General features: G+C 56.5%; 1 pseudogene; it reads left to right on the top strand.

Annotated features, from left to right (window-relative positions):
* The first annotated feature begins 7976 nt into the window (after positions 1–7976).
* LOC132418799 (stress-induced-phosphoprotein 1 pseudogene) lies at positions 7977–15243 on the top strand (annotated as a pseudogene).
* Positions 15244–18873: the final 3630 nt, after the last annotated feature.

Raw genomic sequence — 18873 nt, 5'->3', positions numbered from 1 at the left:
ACCTTCCCCAGCCAGGCGGTCTGTTCTTTGAGCCCGGCTTGCCCCGCGGCGCCAACCTTCCCTGGCACACAGCCGGGCCTCACCTCGGCCACCAGCACCCCAAGGCCTTTGGTCTGAGGGTGGCCGGGCCTAAGGCGGAGGCGGGGCTGGGACCAGGCCTTGCCCCCAAGAGTCCCCATTCCCACCCTTGACCCTGTCAGTCTTCTGCCCCCACCTCCTGCTCCTGTGGGCTCTGCTCTGAACCTCTCCTGTTGGATGACTGCCTAGAAACAAAAGCAGTCTTTTGTACCAGCTTCTGATTGCGCTGCGTCATTTAATTTTCCGTACCCCAAAAAGACCGGAGTTTGGCTTGAGACCAATGATACCTCCAGCCCCACCACCGTGTCAGGTCAAGTGTGAGGGCGCCAGCTCTCTTCCCCTGCCCGCATCTTCTGCAGGCCTTCATCTTGCCCTGTTCCGCTCCCCAGAGCCTGACCTGAGTATGACGATGGTATCGAGTAGTTTTCCAGACCTTCCGGGGGGAGGTGGGTGCCGCCGTGGTTAGAGCATGCCTGGTGTCCCTGGTGTGGGGTGGTGAGGTGCTGTCCCCCGCACCCTGCCTCTGTCGTGGCCCTGGGAGTCTAGTCCTTGGATGAGCTAGGAGGGAAGAAGCCCCCTTTGCTGTGTGACCTCGGGTGGTGCCTTGCTGATCTGGCTCTCGTTGTCAGGGTTGAGGCGCTGACTGTGGAAGGCTGGGGGCAGGGCCGGGAGGAGGAGAGGTTTGGGGTGCAGTTTCAGTGGCAGGAGCAGCATCGGGGAGGGGCGCCTGCCGGGTGGGGAAAGGACAAAAGCCAGGCGTCAGGAGCAACAGTGTACCCAGAATGGTGCTACCTGCCCTCCCCCACGTCCCCCTGGCTTTGGGGTCAAAGGGGACACTGAGTTGGGGCACGTGTCCCCACTTCCTCCGGGGCGTGGAGGAGTCGCTGCCTGGTCCTCTGGTGGTGGAGGCACGCTCCCCTCCCCAGCTCTCCTTCCCTGCTCCAGCTCTCCCGGCCCTGGGGGGCCCTAAGTTCTGCCTCTGTCCACCCACCCTCTGCAGCATTTCTGGGGCTCAGTGGAGCGCATTTAGAGGGTTCTGCTTGACCACCCCGGGTTCACCCCCCCCCATGACAGAGGGGTGAGCTTTGGGGGCACAGTGACTGTACCGCTCAGGCTCTGTCAACACCCACTGGGAAATGTTTGCACGAGGCCTTGGTGGCTGGGAGGCCGACCCCATCCAGAGTAAACGTCCCGGGGAGCAGGGAGAACTGACCTCTGTACCTGGACACTCCGAAGCAGGCCTTCCGCGTCAGCACCTGGGACGGGAAGGGTGGGGTCAGGCCAAGCTCCCTGGCTGGAAGCCCCTCAGTTCCTGGGGTGGGGAGTGACCCCTCAGCCTGACTCAGAGGGTCAACGGCCCAGCCTGTCTCCCGGGAAAGAGACCCTGGCCCAGTCAGACACTCACCAGGACGAGGGTGAGCGCAAGAAGCAGAAGCCCCAGGACGATGAGCGCCACAGCATAGCTGGGGGTGGGGGTGTGAAGCTGACCTGGGGCTTCAGAACAAAGTGCGCAGATGATGGCTGGGTGGGTCCCCGTTATTCCAGACCACAGACCCCTGAGAAGGCAAAGCCAGGCCTGCAGAGGAGTCCCAGGCGAGGGGTCCTGGCCCAGAAGGAGCTACAGGAATAGCGCTGTAGAGCTGGGGCCACCTTGGAGGGCTCCCGGGCAGAGGAGGAGCCGGGCCTGGACCCTAAAGAGCAGCCCGCTGGGGGCTAGTCCAGGAGGAAGGGAGGGCAGGAGCGGGGAGCAGGGGGAGCAGGGGCAGCAAGGCAACGAGCCTGAGGCAGGATGCAAACGGCCGGATGACACAGATACAGAGAGGGAAGCCGGGAGAGAGGCACTGACCGAGGTCTGGGCTGACCATCTCCACGGAGAGGCCCTCAGCTTCCTGCAGGTCATGCAGACCCCGGAGCACGCAGTTCTGCACAAGGGCTCGGGCTGGCGTGGCCCTGAAGAAGGTGGCACCCACCCTGGCAGTCAGTGGGTCGGGCCTGGCGGGAAGATCTTCACCAGTGTCAGGAGGCTAGACAGCCCGGGGGTCTCAGGAAGGCCGTTTCTCTGAGCCACTGGCCCCACCGCTAGAGTTCAGCCCTGGGCCCCAGGTCCCCCAGAGCCACCACAGCCTTACTGGAGCTTCTCCACCACCACTTGGCCGGAGTTCTGCAGAGGCCTGAGGACGGTGGTCAGCTGGGGAGCAGAGAGGAGGAAGAGGGTCACAGCTGTACTGCAGCCTTGCTGGGTCCCCACACGTGAAGCCTCCAGCCTCCTGCTCCTCCCTTCCCTCCCCCTGCCCCCACTTCACCCATCTCATCAGTATCCCCCGAAGTTTCTGGGACTTAGGGCTGCTTTGGTCCCGCGAGCCCTTGGTGAGGGGTTGGTCCAGGATCTGCAGCCACACTTCACACTGCACCAGCTCTGCTTTCCCCGCTAGAGGGGCGGAGAGGTGGGTGGGCATCAGCCTAAGCCCCCTCTCCCGGGAGCCCTGGGAGAGGCCCAAGCCCTGCCGCAGGGCTGCTCACCCCGACCTCTGTGCTCTCAGCCAGCAGTCAGCCCCATCCAGTCCGAGGCTCAGTCCCTCCCGCTGCCTGTTTACGTACAGCCCACGAGCTAAGAATAGTTTTTACATTTTTAAATAGTTGAAAAACATCAAAAGGATAGTATTTTGTGGCACATCAAAGTTATGTGATATACAGGTTTCTGTATCCATCAAGTTGTATTGCACACAGCCATGCCCATCTGTCCACATAGTGTCTGGGGCTGCCTTCTAGCTCCAAGGGAGCAGTCGAGTAGCTGTGACAGTTACGATGGCCCACAGAGCTTATCTATCCAGCTCCCCATCTGAGGCTCCGTAACTGATTCTTCTCGGTGGCCCCAGCACAAGAGTATTCGTGGTTGAAATGAAATTCTGTCCATTCTCCAGAGGAGGAACATTGAGACTCAGAGAGATTAAGAGGCTGCTGGCCAGAGACACACAGGGATCCCAGCCTTGACTCACCATTGGCCATGATGCTGGATTTCTGGACAGCAGGATCCATTATGTTCCGGGCCAGGTGATTGGCCAAGCCTGGGAGGTGGGTACCGATGGGGGTCTGGAACTTGTATTCGAGGTAAACGCCCGCCCACTGGTCCGCATTACTAGGGCGAGTACAAGAGGGGAGTGCAGGGGTTACAGGCTCCGCCAGCACATGTTTCTAGAAGCAGGTATCCACCCTCCCACCCCAGCACACCCTCAGGCACTAGGGCTCCCTACCTCCCAGGGCAGAGCGTTATAGGGCCAGCTGGGGCTATCTGGGACAAAGCCCTCCCCTGGTGGCCCCCAGCCCATGGCTCCCATGGCCTGGCTCGGAGTCATGCCCCCCTCTGCCCCAGGGTGGCCCCCAGGAGAGGAGCAGGGCAGGCTGGGCAGCAGGGGAAGACCCCAACCCACCTGAAGAGGAGCAGGGGCTCTTCCTGGGGACGCGCTGTATAGAATCCTGACAGCACGAGTATGACCTGTGGGGAGTCCTGGAGGTCAGAGCAGGCCTGGGGACTGTCACTCCTGAGACCCAGCGTGGGATGGGGTGGGGGCAGGGCTGGGGTGAGGCAACTGAGCATCTCCTTAAATATTGCGTCCTGGGTGTCTCACTTCCTACCCTAGTGCTGGCCCTGGATAGGGGTGTCTGGTTACAGAGCCTGACCATATGCCCCTGGGACAGAGCTGTCACCTCCCTCAGGCAACCTCTCCACCCCCGGGCGGGGTGTCACCCCTCAAACGGGGGCCCATCAGGCAGGGCTGTGTGCCCTCCATGCCTGCGTCCCCCCACAGGGCCGTGGCTGGGTGCCGCCCCACGCCTCACCCCCAAGCCATGGAGGCCTGCAGTCAAGGAAGGCAAAGTGGGTGTCCCAGGCTTCAGAGGGAGGGCAAGAGGCCACCTCACCTGTCGGAGGATCGTCTTTTCCAGCAGGACAAAGCGGGCAGAGCCAGGCAGGAGGAGCGGGGGCTGGAAGGGCCTCATGGCCGTGAGATGGATGCTGGTGGTCTCCAGGGCCAGGTCGGTCAGGTCGGACCCTGCAGAGCCATGGCTGGGACTTCAGGAGGCCCCAGGAGCCTCCTGACCCACCATGTGCTGCCTCATGGCCAGGGCAGGAGCTGGGCCCCTCTAGGGAGCACCCCCAGCCATCTGTGGGCAGGCGAGGAGGCACTGAGGTAGGGGCTTGTGGAGGGCGGGCGGAGACTCACCCTCAGAGGCGAGACTGCTCTCATCCAGGGACAGGTTCCCCAACAACTTCCCTGCGGCCTTCACTTTGCGGTACAGAGTCCAGAGGACTTCACGGGCAGAGGGGCCCGGGGCGAGGCCCCCAAACACAAGGGAGGCATTCACAGCTGCAGAGTCAGGCCTGGGGACAGAGACACATCCTTACCAGGGGTCCAGTGGGAGCAGGGAGGGCCCTGGGGGCTGGATGAGGACCTGGCTGGTGCACAGGTAGGCCAGTGTCCCGAGGAAGGGGAATCCGCCAGGGGAGCCATGGACTGAGTCCCTGTGTGACAGCACCCCTCTGGGTCTCAGCTGCCTCCTCGCTAAAATGCGGAGAATGATTCCTTTGCTGTAGGGTTGTGTGACGACTAATGGTGCAGCCGGCAGAGCACAAAGCAGGTGCTCGGGAAAGCAGGTTCCCTCGGACACCCCAACAAACTGGCTCTAATGGGAACACCGGGAATCCCGCCCAGGGAGACGGCCGCTGTGAGCAATCAGGACGTCAACCTGAGCCAGACTGAGAAAAACATCTTTGGTGGCATCACAGGAGCAGGGGATCTGGAGAGAGGGAGGTGACAGGCCTGAGGAATCTCTGAAAGCCTGTAGGAGGTGGACCAACTGGCCATGTCCTGAGGAGGCAGCCTGGCCTGAGCATGGGGTTGAAGGGGTTTGTGGGGAGAGATCTGAAAACCAGCAGCCTCGGGATCCAGATTTCCTTCATCCTTCCCCTGAGGACCCGTTTTCTGCTGTGCCGTCCTGGGGCTGGAGAGACAAAGCTTCTGTTCAGACCCAGGGCAGGGAATTCAGAGAGAGATTTCAGTTCATTAAAAGGGGAAACTTTCTAACCAACTTGGCTCAAGGCCTGGAAAGAGAGTGGTGGTGTTCTCTGGGCAACCCCTTAACCCTGGCAATCTAAATCCCGTCACTAGGTACAGTCAAGCCTCTATCAAGGTCTACACCGAGCTCACAGTTCACATGTGATGATTTGGACCTTCTCAAACCTTTTTTATGAGATTGCAGGGCTGGCATCTGCTTGCAAATCTGGCTTTAGGTCCCCCCAGTATCCCCAGGCGCTCAGAACCAGAAAGGGGATTTGCATCTGTTTACATGTCATTTATGGGCTCCTGGCCCCAGGGAAGTCCTCTGCCTTTCCCACCACATTCAGGCAATGCCCGGCACCCCTGCCCAAATTCTGCAGCTGGAATTGGGGCTCAGAGCAGGCAGGAGGTCACCTGAGGTCACGCAGCCAGGGGCAGAACCAGATGTGGGCCTCCTGCCCGCCCACTCAGGGCTTTTCCTGGCCCCTAAGGTGCTTCTGGCCTTGGTGGGGCTGGGCACGGCGGGGCAGCCTGGGCAAGTGCTCTTGCGGCCTGAGAAGACACAGACTGGCTGGCAGGCAGGTGGTGGACCCTGAAAGACTCGCTCACTTACCTAAAGAGCAGGACACCGACACCCTCGAAGCTGGAGAAGGCCTCGTGATAGACGGACTGGAGCTGAGGACAGAGGCATTTGAGGGTCATCGTGGCCCCCCACTTCTCCACAGCATCAGCCCACCCTCGTCCACTCTCATTATCTCTGGTCTGGCCCCTGCAATGGCCCCACTGGCCACCTGGACTGCCGTGGGCCACCCAAGACTTTCCGCATGGCCGCCAGGGACCACCTGCCCATCACCCTCTACTGAGAACCGCAGGGCACCTCCAGCTGTCCAGCAAACACACAGCCTTCCCAGGCCTTTCCTTCTCTGTAGTTTTATTGAAAATCACTCTCCAATCCAATTGTCCTGTATCCCTACAGCCGCCACCCTGCCATCACACCTGGACGACAGCCCCTCCTCCTAATTCTCCCCCTCCCACCCTGGGTTTCGTGTCTTCTCCATGCAGCCCCTCTCTCCCGTGGCCCTGGGCCTCAGCATCTGCCCACCTTTTCACCTCAGGGTCCTCACACACACTGTTCCCTCTGTCTAGAAAGCCCCTCCCCATTTTATCTGGCTGCCTTCTCTCCATCCCAGTTAAAATTCCCCTTTCTCAGAAAGGTGTTCCTGGACTTCCCTGGTGGCGCAGTGGTTAAGAATCCGCCTGCCAATGCAGGGGACACGGGTTCGAGCCCTGGTCTGGGAAGGTCCTACATGCCGTGGAGCAACTAAGCCCGCGTGCTACAACTACTGAAGCCCACGTGCCAAGAGCCCGTGCTCTACAACAAGAGAAGCCACCGCAGTGAGAAGCCCGTGCACCACAAGAAGAGCAGCCCCCACTCGCCGCAACTAGAGAAAGCCCGTGCGCAGCAACGAAGACCCAATGCAGCCCATAAATAAATAAATTTATACTAAAAAAAAAAAAAAGAAAGGTGTTCTCTGGGCAACCCCTTAACCCTGGCAATCTAAATCAGTCTTCTGTTTATTCCATAACAGCTCCCCGCCCTGCTGGGAGAGCGCTTTCTCCACACTCACTCTCTGCAAGGGTCTCTGCCTGGCTCTCCCTTCCTGCTGGAGCCACTCACGGGACAGGGTCAGTTTTCTACCTTTTGGGCTCCCACCTTGCACCCCACATGCTCCTCCCCACACTGAGGAGAGGCACAGGGTGAGTTTCATTGACTCCACACTTCCAGAGCCCCTGTGGGCACCCAGCCCTGTGCCCGGCTGCCCTCAGGGAGCTGAGGTCTATGGAGAGCCACAGGTTGGGGTGGGATGGTGTGGGAAAGGCAGCTCACAGAGGGAGGGATGCCGATTCTGCGGGGCAGGGGCTCTGAGTCACCAGGGGAGGCCTCTCCAAGGAGGCAGCCTTCGCCAGGCAGCAAGGGCAGCGGAGGGTGCGAGGTGGCCCAGGGTGGAGGAACAGCCCATGCCAAAGCACAGAGGTGGGACGGGCCTGGGTGCTCAGAGGTAAGTGGGGTAGGGGGTGGGCTGGGGTCAGCACGCCTGAGCAGACGGAGGAAGAAGCCCGCACCTGATGTCGAATGTTTTCACTCAGCAGCTGGTACTCCAGGGAGGCAGGGTTCCTGAGTGCCGCTGAGAAGGCTTGATTGGTGATCGTGAAGGTCACAGAGTGAGTCACTCGACTGGGTCCTGGGGAGGGGGAGCCTGAGTCCTGCAATGAGACAGCCTGGCCGGGGTGAGGCAGGAAAGACAACTGGGAGGAGGCGGCACCTCCAGGGACGCTGGGGCAGCCGGCGGGAAGGCTAGAGGCACATCCGAGGGAGCGGGTGGTCAAGGGGGCTGTGTTGGCAGGGACCACCGGCCCAGGCTGGACTGTCCACTGAAGAGCAGCCATCCCTGTAACCACCAGAGGTGGCAGGGCAGGTGGGACGCTGGAAACACTGAAGATAAGGCCTGAGGTTGGAGGTGGGAGCTCAGATGCAGAAGCATCTCCGGAGAGGTTCTGGCTCCGGTGGTGAAGGGGGAAACTGGGGCCAGGACTGGTGATGGTGAGGTTAGTGCAGGTGACGGGGATGAGGGTGGGGACGACAGTGGCAGCGATGCTGATGACGACTGTGAAGAGGGTACCGCTGAGGGCAATGGCAACATTGAAGGACCACTGGGTGCTGGGCCCAGACTGGACGCCAGACCACTTCTGGGTGAGCCTGAGCCCGCTGTGAGCGCTGTGGAGGCCGTGTCCAGCCCTGACCACACTGTTGCTACAGGGAGAAGAGGCTCTGTGGCAGCCAACATGTTACTGATCGATGTAAATGCAAGTGGGCCCTGGGGTGCTGAGGACATGGCCTTCTCTGGGGCCTTTGGAGTCAATGTCAGAAGTGGGGCGGCCCCTGCGCTGAAGTTGCTGGCCTTGGTGGGGCTGGGCACGGCGGGGCAGCCTGTGGAACTAGGTGACCAAGATCTCCTCTCCAGGTCCAGCCACGTAGGACACTGGCTGGGACTCAGGGGCCCTGTGGGCTGCAGGCTCAGCCACTGCTGATGGAGCTGGTCTGGGTGTGGCCCTGCCTGAGACCCCAGTGGTTCCCAAAGGGGCAGGCTGGTCCGAGTGGAGAGGCAAGTCCAGGAGCGAGCCTAGAAGAGCCTGCTGGTCCCCAGGTGCCTCTGGAGAAAGGGCTCCTCCCTTCCTGCCAGGAGCCTCCCCTGGCCTCTTGGCTGCGGGAAAAACTCCAGCGAGGACTGTCACCAAGGCGTTTAATGATGGGAGGACTATCTTCTTGCTGTCCCCCTGCAAAGCAGATGTGCCAGAAGCCAAGGGAGATGGACCCAGGTCTTTGTGAGGAGGAAGACGGGGCAGGGCGGAAGCCGAGACCACCGGGACAGCTGCAAAACAGGAGAGGCCCGTTTTGCCAGCCGCTAGGGGGTGGGATTGGCCCACAGCCTCTTAGATGCCGGCCCTCCCTGCCTCCTCCCTCCTTTAGGGCGCCTGAGGAGACCCAAACCCTGGCCCCGGCTCTGCCCCAAACCACTGGGCTACCTCTGGAGAAACTTCCTTTCTCTGGCCCTAGCCCACCAGAGACACTGGAACTCTGCCCTGCCACCAGAAAGGGGGACAGTGAGGGTAAAGGGGCATACCTCAAGGGTCCCTCTCTTCTCTCCCATCCCAGCTCCACCCCATGGCAGGACCCCTCCTCAAAGGAGTCTTTTCTGGTGAGACCCAGGCTGCTTGAGGATGCTGGGAAGTGCTGTTCAACCTCCAGCAAGGAAACAAGGCAATTACCTTATTCCATTCCCAGAACACAGGATGCTTCTGGAGGGCTGAAGGGGGGTGGGGGGATGGGGAGGGGACCCATCTTTGAAAGCTGTAATACCACACCTGGCTACAAGGGTGCACTGAGCCCCTTGGGGGCAGCCCCATGCCAGGTTCCCCCAAGTGGGTGACGTTGAGTGCCCTCATGGAGCCCCAAGTGTGGGGGACTGAGCAGGGGATCCTGGCCCCCTCTCAGGATCCTCCGAGCTGACCAAAGCCAGGCTGACATGAAGACAAGGAAGGTCAGCCCTGATGTGGGAGCCATGGAAGTCCCCCAGGTGAGCGGGCGGGGTCTAGGACAGGCCCCCCACCCCCAGGGGCCGCACCTTCACTTACCAGCCAGGAGAAGCCCAGCGGCTGGAAGCCACTGCCCGTTCATGCTGATGGCTCCGGCTCAGGCTGCCAAGCCTCCAGGACCAGATGCAAGGTGGCAGAGGGAAGGCTCCACTCGGATCCCCCTTCAGAAAAGGAAGGTTGCCCAGCTGTGAGCTCTGGTTAGCTGAAGCCTCCAGCCACTCCCTGAGCTGCGTCTGCCCGGCCCCTTTCCACACTTCTGCCCTGCAGCTCAGCTGCCAGCCGCTGCTGCCTGACCCTCCAGCAAAGTCCTTCTCCCTTTGGGCTGCAGACTCTGTTGAACGTGCCAGCCCCACAGCCCGAGAGGTTATAGGCCTGAAAACCTATTGAAGAAGAATGAAAAGTTCTGTCCAGTCTTCAAATGTGAGGTGGGTGCTCTTCGTGGACGTGGTGAGGGTCTCAGTGGTGCAGATGATCCGGGCGCGGGTGGGGGTGTTAGTGGTGCTGACGGTGGGGTGGGGTGGCTATGGCGACAGTGGCAGTCACGGTAGAGCTGTGATGATGGCAGAGGTGCTAACCGTGGTGGGAGCTCTGCTGGTGTCCAGGTAGAATGGGACTTAGGGGAGGGCAGTGACACTGACAGCCATGCCCCATCCCCTGCCCCAGCTCCTGAGGCACTTTGGTCCCTGCTCCCACCACCTTAGGCTAGGAGGGGAGTCTGGAGGAGGGCAGATCAGAGAACAGTCCCCATCTTGCCCGCCCCCACTGGGCCCCTGTGGAATCCTGGCCAGAGACCTGGACTGGGGATGTTGGGTGTGGAGATGGGTGGACTTTAGGTTGAGGGGTCCTTCCCTGGTATCCCCGCAGACCTGGCATTCTGGGCAGACCCAGAACGGTGCGGAGTCTCAACCAGAGCCTCCTCCTGGTTGCTGCAGTCATTCCTGCTTTCCGCCCGCCACCCACCTTCCTCCCCCTGCCCCTGCAGACACAGGAGGAGAAGGACCAGGGCGGCCCTAAGAAGCTTTGAGCTGTGGAGGGCAGGAAGGGCAGGGGTCTGGTGCCTTCACGGGAGCCAGCCCGGCTTGGGGCTCAGACCGTGCTCTGCATCCCTCCCCCGCCAATCCCACCCCCGGCAGCCCGAGGAAGTTTTCAGCTCTTTCAAACCTCTCCCACCAGGCTCCTGGCCTGTGTGTGACCTCCGAGAGGGTCAGTGACCTGTCTGTCCCAGGTCACTCATGACAGGCAGACCGCAGAAACCCCTTAAGGGGAGATAATCCCTAGAACCCTTCACAGCAGGAAATCAGGCTGGAAACTCGTGCCCTCCTCGCCTGCCTCTTGCCACCACCCAGCAACTCCTACCTGGAGGCACGCCTTCCTCTAAGGGAAAAATCCTCCCACGGTCCGACCCAGCCCTAACACATATATCATCCCAGGATCAGGCAAACCCCTCAGCCCAGCCCTTTCCCTCTGCTCAATCACAGCTCAACTGCTTTGTAAACCTGCACTCCTGTGTCTGCACACCCAGAGGCTGCCGTCTGCACCCCAGCCCCTTCGGGGTGAAGAGGTTAAGAGTCCAGGCCTGGCCAGGTTGTGAGGTGGATGCCCTCCTTAGGGCAGGCTTTGGTCTTTGACAACTTATACCTCCAGTCCTAGTTCCATTGCCCCCATTCTCCCACCTGCCCTTCCATAAGCGGCCCCCCCGCCCCAACTCTGGCCTGTGACCCCATCTCCCAGGCCAGCCAACCCACTCTGGCACCCCCATTCCATCTCCCTTGCCTGTGCTCCCAGGATGCCCAGGTCTTACCTGGTGATGCCAGGAAGCCTCTGTCTCCAGAGATGTCAGTGTTCCACAAAGGAGGGAGTGATTGCAGAAACCCCAACCTCTGCGCAGGCTGGCAGGTCCGCCCCCTTCCCAGGCACCCTCAGGGCCAGGAAGATTTGATTTCTGATGGCTCCAGTCCAAGAGCAAAGGCCACTCACACCCCAGGACACTGGGTCCTCATCTCCCGGCCCCTTCAGCGCCCCTCCTGGCCAGGCCAGGCCAGTCTAGGCGAGGCTGGGGCCAAAGCTGGGGGCAGGGCTGAAGATTCTCTCAGCTCTGAGGCCGGCTTCACAGCGATGGTCAAAGCAGGAGCTCCCAGGGACAGGAGAGGGATGACGGACAGAAACATGCCTGAAGACCACTGCACACCACCGGGCAAGGGCTCTGGGTTCAGGCTCCAGTGGTGGGAGATGAGCACGTGCTCACTCTCCCCATTCAAACCCCTGCTGATCAAGAACAATTTTACAGAGAAAGTTCAATCAAGAGCTAGAGATCAGGGCTCAGCCTGCGTCTAGGATCAGGGCTTAGGTTACGCACAAGGATGGGGCTCAGTCTATGACAGGGCTGGTACTGGAATTTGCACTTGAGCTGGGCTAGACCTGGGGTCTCGCTGCTCTTCCCTTGCGCTCCAACAGGATGTCCATCCCAACACCTGAAATAAACTGTTCCTCGTACCTGAAATAAATTGAGTGGGAATTCTAGCTTGAGATCAAGGATTTCAATACAAGAACTTTTAGAAGATTCACAGCGTCTGGGGCAGGATGGGGATCTGGTACCAAGGGCTGGTTAGTATCCCTCTTCTTGTGGAGCAGCTCAAGCCCCTCAACCAGGCCCTTCCCTGGCACTGCAGCCGGTGCCAGTGCCTCCCTCCTCCTCCTGAGTTCCACAGCCCTGAGAGGACCACAGTCTAGCGCGATTATAGTCTGACTGTTCTGCGTAAGAGCTCTGCACCGCCCCCATGCCCCATTCCTAACACAGCGGAGTCCAGAGGGGAGCCCTCTCCCTCTGTGATCATCGGGAGTGGTGGCTTCCTGGGGCAGGAGGAGGGTCTGCACTGGGGGTCATCCTGTGACCCTAGTCCAGCACCAGAAGAGAGGGTGTGTGGAGACCCAAAGAGTCCTGGAGAACATGACAGCAGTGGGCAAGGTGGGACCCCAAAGGGAGGAACAGGACAGGTGGTCCCAGGGCTGACCAGGCAGACATTTGCCTAGACACAGCGGCGGTGGGGCTGGCAGATGCTCAGCTTCGCCTATGTACCTTCCGGAGGTAAGGCCTCGCCAGCTTCGAAGGTGGGCCTCCCCTTCCTGGCTCTCTCTCCGGGGCTCCCAGCCCTCTGGTGGAGGAGTGGGGGTGGGGTGAGGGATCAGCTTACACTCCTCATGTGCCCCTTGTCATGTGCCTGCCCGATCCAGACCTTATTCCCGCCCCCCCCCACCCCGTCTGTTACCTTGCTCCTCAGAGAAGTGTTGCTATTATGGCCCAAGGGCTCCAGCCACTTGACCAGGACAGAATAGGGGGCTCACAGGAGGAACAGAGAGAAGAGTATGGGGGAGTGACTTTACACCTGTAAGTACTGGAGATGTCAGGGAAGGCTTCCTGGAGGAGAGGGGGGAGGACAGGATAGGAAAGGGGAGGGCACTAGCAGAGACCACTAGTTGTCCCTGAATATTCCTCCTCCCGTTCTTCATTACTAATACAATCCCTTATTTTTTTTAATTTATTTTTTGGCTGTGCCGTGCAGCATGTGGGATCTTAGTTTCTCAGTTCCCCGACCAGGGATCGAACCCGTGCCCCCTGCATTGGGAGCGTGGAGTCTTAACCACTGGACCACTAGGGAAGTCCCCATTATCCCTTATTCTTAGCTGGGCATGGGGTGGTCCAGAATAAAGACTGTATTTCCTAGCCTCCCTTGTAGTGGGTGTGACCATGTGACCCCATTCTGGCCAATAGGATGAGTGCCGTGAGGGATGTAGGGTAAGTGTCCCCAAAAGGAAAAGGTGTTACTCTTTGTCCTTCTCCTTCTTTCCGACTGAAATGTGAAACTCAAGCTCTTGGACCATGAAGTAGAGGCGGTGAGTGGAAGATGGTGGAACAAAAAAGGAAGGTCCTAGACATCCTTGTAAAGTCACCTGACCAACCGTGGACTAACCACCTCCAAACTTGTTTTGTGTGAGAGAGAAATAAGTGTCTGTCTTATTCAAACCACTGTTATTTGGGGTTTCCTGGGTTTTTTTTTTTTTTTACTGTCCTAGCCCTGACTTTACACCTGTGTTGGGTAGAAACTTTGCACGGCCTCCCTTCTCTGACTCAGCAGCCCCCAACTCAGCCAACCTGAGCGGGGCTCCCTCAGTGGGGGCAGTGGACGTCTTTGGGGCGTGCATCTCTTTCAGGCAGCCCAGTCTTTTAGGCGCTCTTAGCCCTTCATGATTTTCCTCTCTTCACCCTTCTCCATGTCTCCCCAGCAAGCACCCTCCACTTGGGCTAAGTGGGAACCCTCATCCTTTCCAGGTTCATTTCCAACTCCATGCTTTTGCTCCTGTCTCAAGAAGGAGTAGGCAGTATGAACTGCCCATTAACCAAGGAAGAAATTGGAAAAAGTGCAATTTTTACCTTTAACAAAAACTCTGGCTGCAGAGAAACAAAAATCTGCTTGAAGCTGTCAGAGGGTCAACACAATAGTGAAGAATTCCTAGAGCAAGATACAGGAGGAGAGGGCTTCCCTGGTGGTGCAGTGGTTGAGAGTCCGCCTGCCGATGCAGGGGACACGGGTTCGTGCCCTGGTCCGGGAAGATCCCACATGCCGCAGAGCGGCTGGGCCCGTGAGCCGTGGCTGCTGAGCCTGTGCGTCTGGAGCCTGTGCTCCACAACGGGAGAGGCCACAGCAGGGAGAGGCCCGCGTACCGCAAAAAAAAAAAAAAAAAATAGAAACACTCTCAGAGGATGGTTGCAAAACTCTTGCCTTCAAGGCTGACTGGGGCAAGGGCTATTCATGAAAAGCAGAAGCTCTTGAGTTCTTAAACCCATTTGAAGAAGCCAAGCGAACGTATGAGGAGGGTTTAAAACACAAAGCAAACAATCCTCAGCTCAAAGAGTGTTTACAGAGTATATGGAGGCGTGGCCGGCAGACAGGAAAGTCATGACCCCTTCCAACATGTCCAGTCTGTACCAGAAGTTGGAGCGTGATCCCAGGACAATACCTCCACCACCACCTCCTGCCAGAAAGGAGACCAAGCCAGAGCCAATGGAAAAAGATCTTCAGGAGAGTAAGAAGCAGGCACTGAAAGGAAAAGAATTGGGGAATGATGCTTGTAAGAAGAAAGATTCTGACGCAACCTTGAAGCTCTATGACAGAGCCACAGGCCTGGACCCCACCAACATTACTTTTGTGACCAACCAAGCAGCCGTGTACATTGAAAAGGGCAACTACAGTGAATTCCGGGAGCTTTTTGAGAAGGCCATTGAAGTTGGCCCAGAAGACTACCGACAGACTACCAGAGCTTATGCTCAAATTGGCAACGCCTATTTCAAAGAAAAGTACAAGGGTGCCATCCATTTCTACAACAAGTCTCTGGCAGAGCACTGAACCCCAGATGTGCTCAAGAAATGCCAACAGGAAGAGAAAATCCTGCAGGAGCAAGAGTGACTGGCCTACATAAACCCTGAGTGGGCTTTAGAGGAGAAGAACAAAGGCAATGCATGTTTTCAGAAAAGGAACTATCCCCAGGCCAGGAAGCATTAAATGGAAGCCATCAAACAGAACTCAAAAGATGCTAAATGGTACAGCAGTCAAGCTTCCTGCTATAGCAAACTCTTGGAGTTTCAGATGGCACTCAAGGACTGTGAGGAATGTATCCGGCTAGAGCCAACGTTCATCAAGGGCTATACATGGAAAGCAGCTGCCCTAGAAGTGACGAAAGACTACCCAAAGGCCACAAATGTCTACCAGAAGGCATCAGACCTGGACTCCAACTGTAAAGGAAGCAGCAGATGGTTACCAATGCTACCTCATGGCCCAGTACAACCAACACGACAGCCTGAAGATGTGAAGTGATGGGCCGTGGCTGCCTTGAGGTGCAGCAGATAATGAATGACCCGGCCATGCAGCTTATCCTGGAACAGGTGCAGCAGTACCCCTAGGAATGTAAATTGGTGCAGCCACTATGGAAAACAGCATGGAGGTTCCTCAAAAAACAGAATTGCCATATGATCCAGCCATCCCACTCCTGGGCATATATCCAGAGAAAACTATAATTTGAAAAACATGCACCCCTATGTTCATAGCAGCACTATTTACAATAGCCAAGACATGGAAACAACCTAAATGTCCATCGACAGATGAATGGATAAAGAAGATGTGGTACATATACCCAATGGAATATTACTCAGCCATAAAAAAGGATGAAATAATGCCATTTGCAGCAACATGGATGGACCTGGAGATTATCATACTAAGTGAAGTAAGTCAGAGAAAGACAAATACCATACGATATCACTTATATGTGGAATCTAAAATATGATACAAATCAACATATCTACAAAACAAAAAGACACTCACAGATATAAAGAACAGACTTGTGGTTGCTGAAGTGGGGTGGGTAGGAGAAGGAAGAATTGGGAGTTTGGGATTAGCAGAGGCAAACTGTTATATACAGGATGGATAAACAACAAGGTCCTACTGTAGAGCACAGGGAACTATATTCAATATCCTGTGACAAACCATAATGGAAAAGAATATGAAAAAAAACATAATGGAAAAGAAATATCCTGTGACAAACCATAATGGAAAAGAATATATATATATATACACACACACCACACACACACACACATATATATGGGACCTGGGCCCCTTTGCTCAGTGCTGCAGTGCTTGCACCTGGACACACATCTCCTCGAGCAACAAAATACAAAGGAAGTATCAATATAAGGGACTAAAAATAACTGCATGCATGCACAGTTGGGGCAAATTCTGGACAACGAGATACAAAAGACCAAAAAGCCCAACTGCCACTTCTGAAGAGCTGACAGCAAAAGCAGGGGACTGCACATGCCCCCTGCACACAACACCACCAAAGGGATGGGCAAACCTCCTAAGCCACCCCTCTGGCCCGACCCCTTGTCACACCCCTACCCTCACCCCATATTAGAAACCTGCTCGCCCCACCTCAGAGTGAGCAAGTAAGGGAACCTGTTGTTTGTTCTCGCTCCCCCCCTGCTGTGGCAGGAGCCCCAATAAAGCCTTGCCTGAATTTCTTGTCTGGCCTCTGATCAACTTCTATTGATTAAGGAGGCCAAGAACCCTGATCGGTAACATACTTTGTGGGCCAAGAACCCTGATCAGTAACATAATTTGTGGTGACACCACGAAGAGACTATTGTCCCCTTCCCAGGAGAGGATCTGGGCACCTCTGGAACCACTGAACGCAGCTACCCTGTGGTGACAAGCGGCCGCCTGAACCTCTTGTTTCAGCGTCACCACGTTTGGTTAAGTCTGCCTTCCTGGCCCCTGAGGGCCTCAGTACCCTCATTCAGGCAACGTTTTTCCCCTCTCATTCTTTTTCCCTCACCACTTTCTCTTTCCTCTTTGTCCCTTTCCCTCTCCTGAAATCTCTCTACTTCTCTCTCTGTCCTCTCTTACTTCTGTCCTTTCCTTCCAAGAAAGTGGATATGAGGCAGCCACAGCATCACTCCTCTCAGCCTGTGAGACCTGCTCCCTCTGGCTGGCAATGGCTCACCTTGACAGGTGACAAGCAGAGGTGGGAGAGGCTCACCTCACACCTTGGTCCAGTGGGCTCTCCCCGACTGGAGATTTGTGAGTGATAGAGGTTCAAACCTCATATCGTGTAGCATCTGGAAGTCTGATCGTCCCAATATTCTTGCCTTTATTTTCCTGCCTCCAAGAGAAGTCCTGTTGGGAACGGGCTGAAGCAGCAGATTTCTATATACTGGTGTACACGTGGGTGAGAGTCCCACCTGTGGGTTGGGGACCCACAGATGACGTACAACTGGCTGGTTTCCAGGCTTGATCACCTGGTGGGCAGTGGACCGGGTGCTCCCTCCTTCACTGGCCCTTTCTGGAAGCGCACAGATTGTTGCCTGAATAGACACCGACAGGGGGCAGGTTGAAATAGCAATCTCTGTCTCTTTCTCTCTTTCAGTCTTTTCTGTCCCTCCTCCCTTTACCTCTCCTTTGGTCCTCACGCTTATACTTCCATCCCCCTTCATCCTGAAGACTCCTTGTTTGTATCTTTAAGTTTCTGTCATTGGTACTTGTTTTTTTTTGGCTGCATTGGGTCTTTGTTGCTGTGTGCGGGCTTTCTCTAGTTGCAGCAAGCGGGGGCTACTCTTCATTGAGGTGCACGGGCTTCTCATTGCAGTGGCTTCTCTTGTTGCAGAGCTCGGGCTCTAGGCGCACAGACTTCAGTAGTTGTGGCACACAGGCTCCGTAGTTGTGGCTCACGGGCTCTAGAGAGCAGGCTTCAGTAGTTGTGGCACACAGGCTCAGTAGTTGTGGCTCGTGGGCTCTACAGTGCAGGCTCAGTGGTTATGGCACACGGGTGCGCACGGGCTTAGTTGCCCTGCGGCATGTGGGATCCTCCTGGACCAGGACTCAAACCCATGTCCCCTGCATTGGCAGGCAGATTCCCAACCATTGCACCACCAGGGAAGCCCCCTGGTACATGTTTTTGAAAGGACCTTTGTTTTATGTAGTTTTGTCTGTCTAACTGCTCGTGCAAGTCTCTGCCATCACTGTGAGCATGGTGGAACATTTACACCTTGAAATGAAAATGCAGCCCACATAAACTGAGACTCCAGCCTTGGGTTACTTAGTGAGATTTTTTGTTTTTTTAATTAATTTATTTATTTGGTTGTGCTGGGTCTTAGTTGCGGCAGGCGGATTCCTCAGTTATGGCGTGTGAACTCTTAGTTGCGGCATGCATGTGGGATCTAGTTCCCTGACCAAGGATCGAACCCAGGCCCCCTGCATTGGGAGCGTGGAGTCTTATCCACTGCGCCACCAGGGAAGTCCTACTTAGTGAGATTTTATTTTATTTTTTTGCGGTACGCGGGCCTCTCACTGTTGTGGCCTCTCCCGTTGCAGAGCACAGGCTCCGGACGCACAGGCTCAGCAGCCATGGCTCACAGGCCCAGCCACTCCGCAGCATGTGGGATCTTCCCGGACCAGGGCACGAAACCGTGTCCCCTGCATCGGCAGGCAGACTCTCAACCACTGCGCCACCAGGGAAGCCCTACTTAGATTTTAAAGAGCAAAAAAAGAAGAGAGGAGCTTGCCTCTCTCTCCTCTGCCTTTGTAACGTAATTCTGCCTGGGCTCTCAGGAACCACCTGATTCATCTGTAGTCCCCCAGACTGAGGTGAAAAGAAAAAAGAGGGTTTTTAAATTCAAGCGGGAAAACTCTGAGATCTCTGGTTCTGTCTTTACATAAAAACTAACTTGTAAATAAGCTGTATTTAATTAACTTAAAGAAAATTGAGTACTTATATACATTCTCAGAAATTTAAAAGAAAACTCACCAGAATATATTTCAGGTTCATGTGATCTGGGAAATATTCAATATTGAATTAATATCTGATATTAGAGCTAGCTTAAGCTTATGGGTTTAACTAATACAGACCTGTCTTTAGAGTCATCAACATTATTTATTTATTTTTGGCTACATTGGGTCTTCGTTGTTGCCTGCGGGCTTTCTCTAGTTGCGGCAAGCGGGGGCTGTTCGTCATTGCAGTGCACGGGCTTCTCATTGCA

The sequence above is a fragment of the Delphinus delphis genome, chromosome 2 (genome assembly GCF_949987515.2).
Source record: "Delphinus delphis chromosome 2, mDelDel1.2, whole genome shotgun sequence".
Lineage (NCBI taxonomy): Eukaryota > Metazoa > Chordata > Mammalia > Artiodactyla > Delphinidae > Delphinus > Delphinus delphis.
This window is presented reverse-complemented; position numbering and strand designations above follow the sequence as displayed.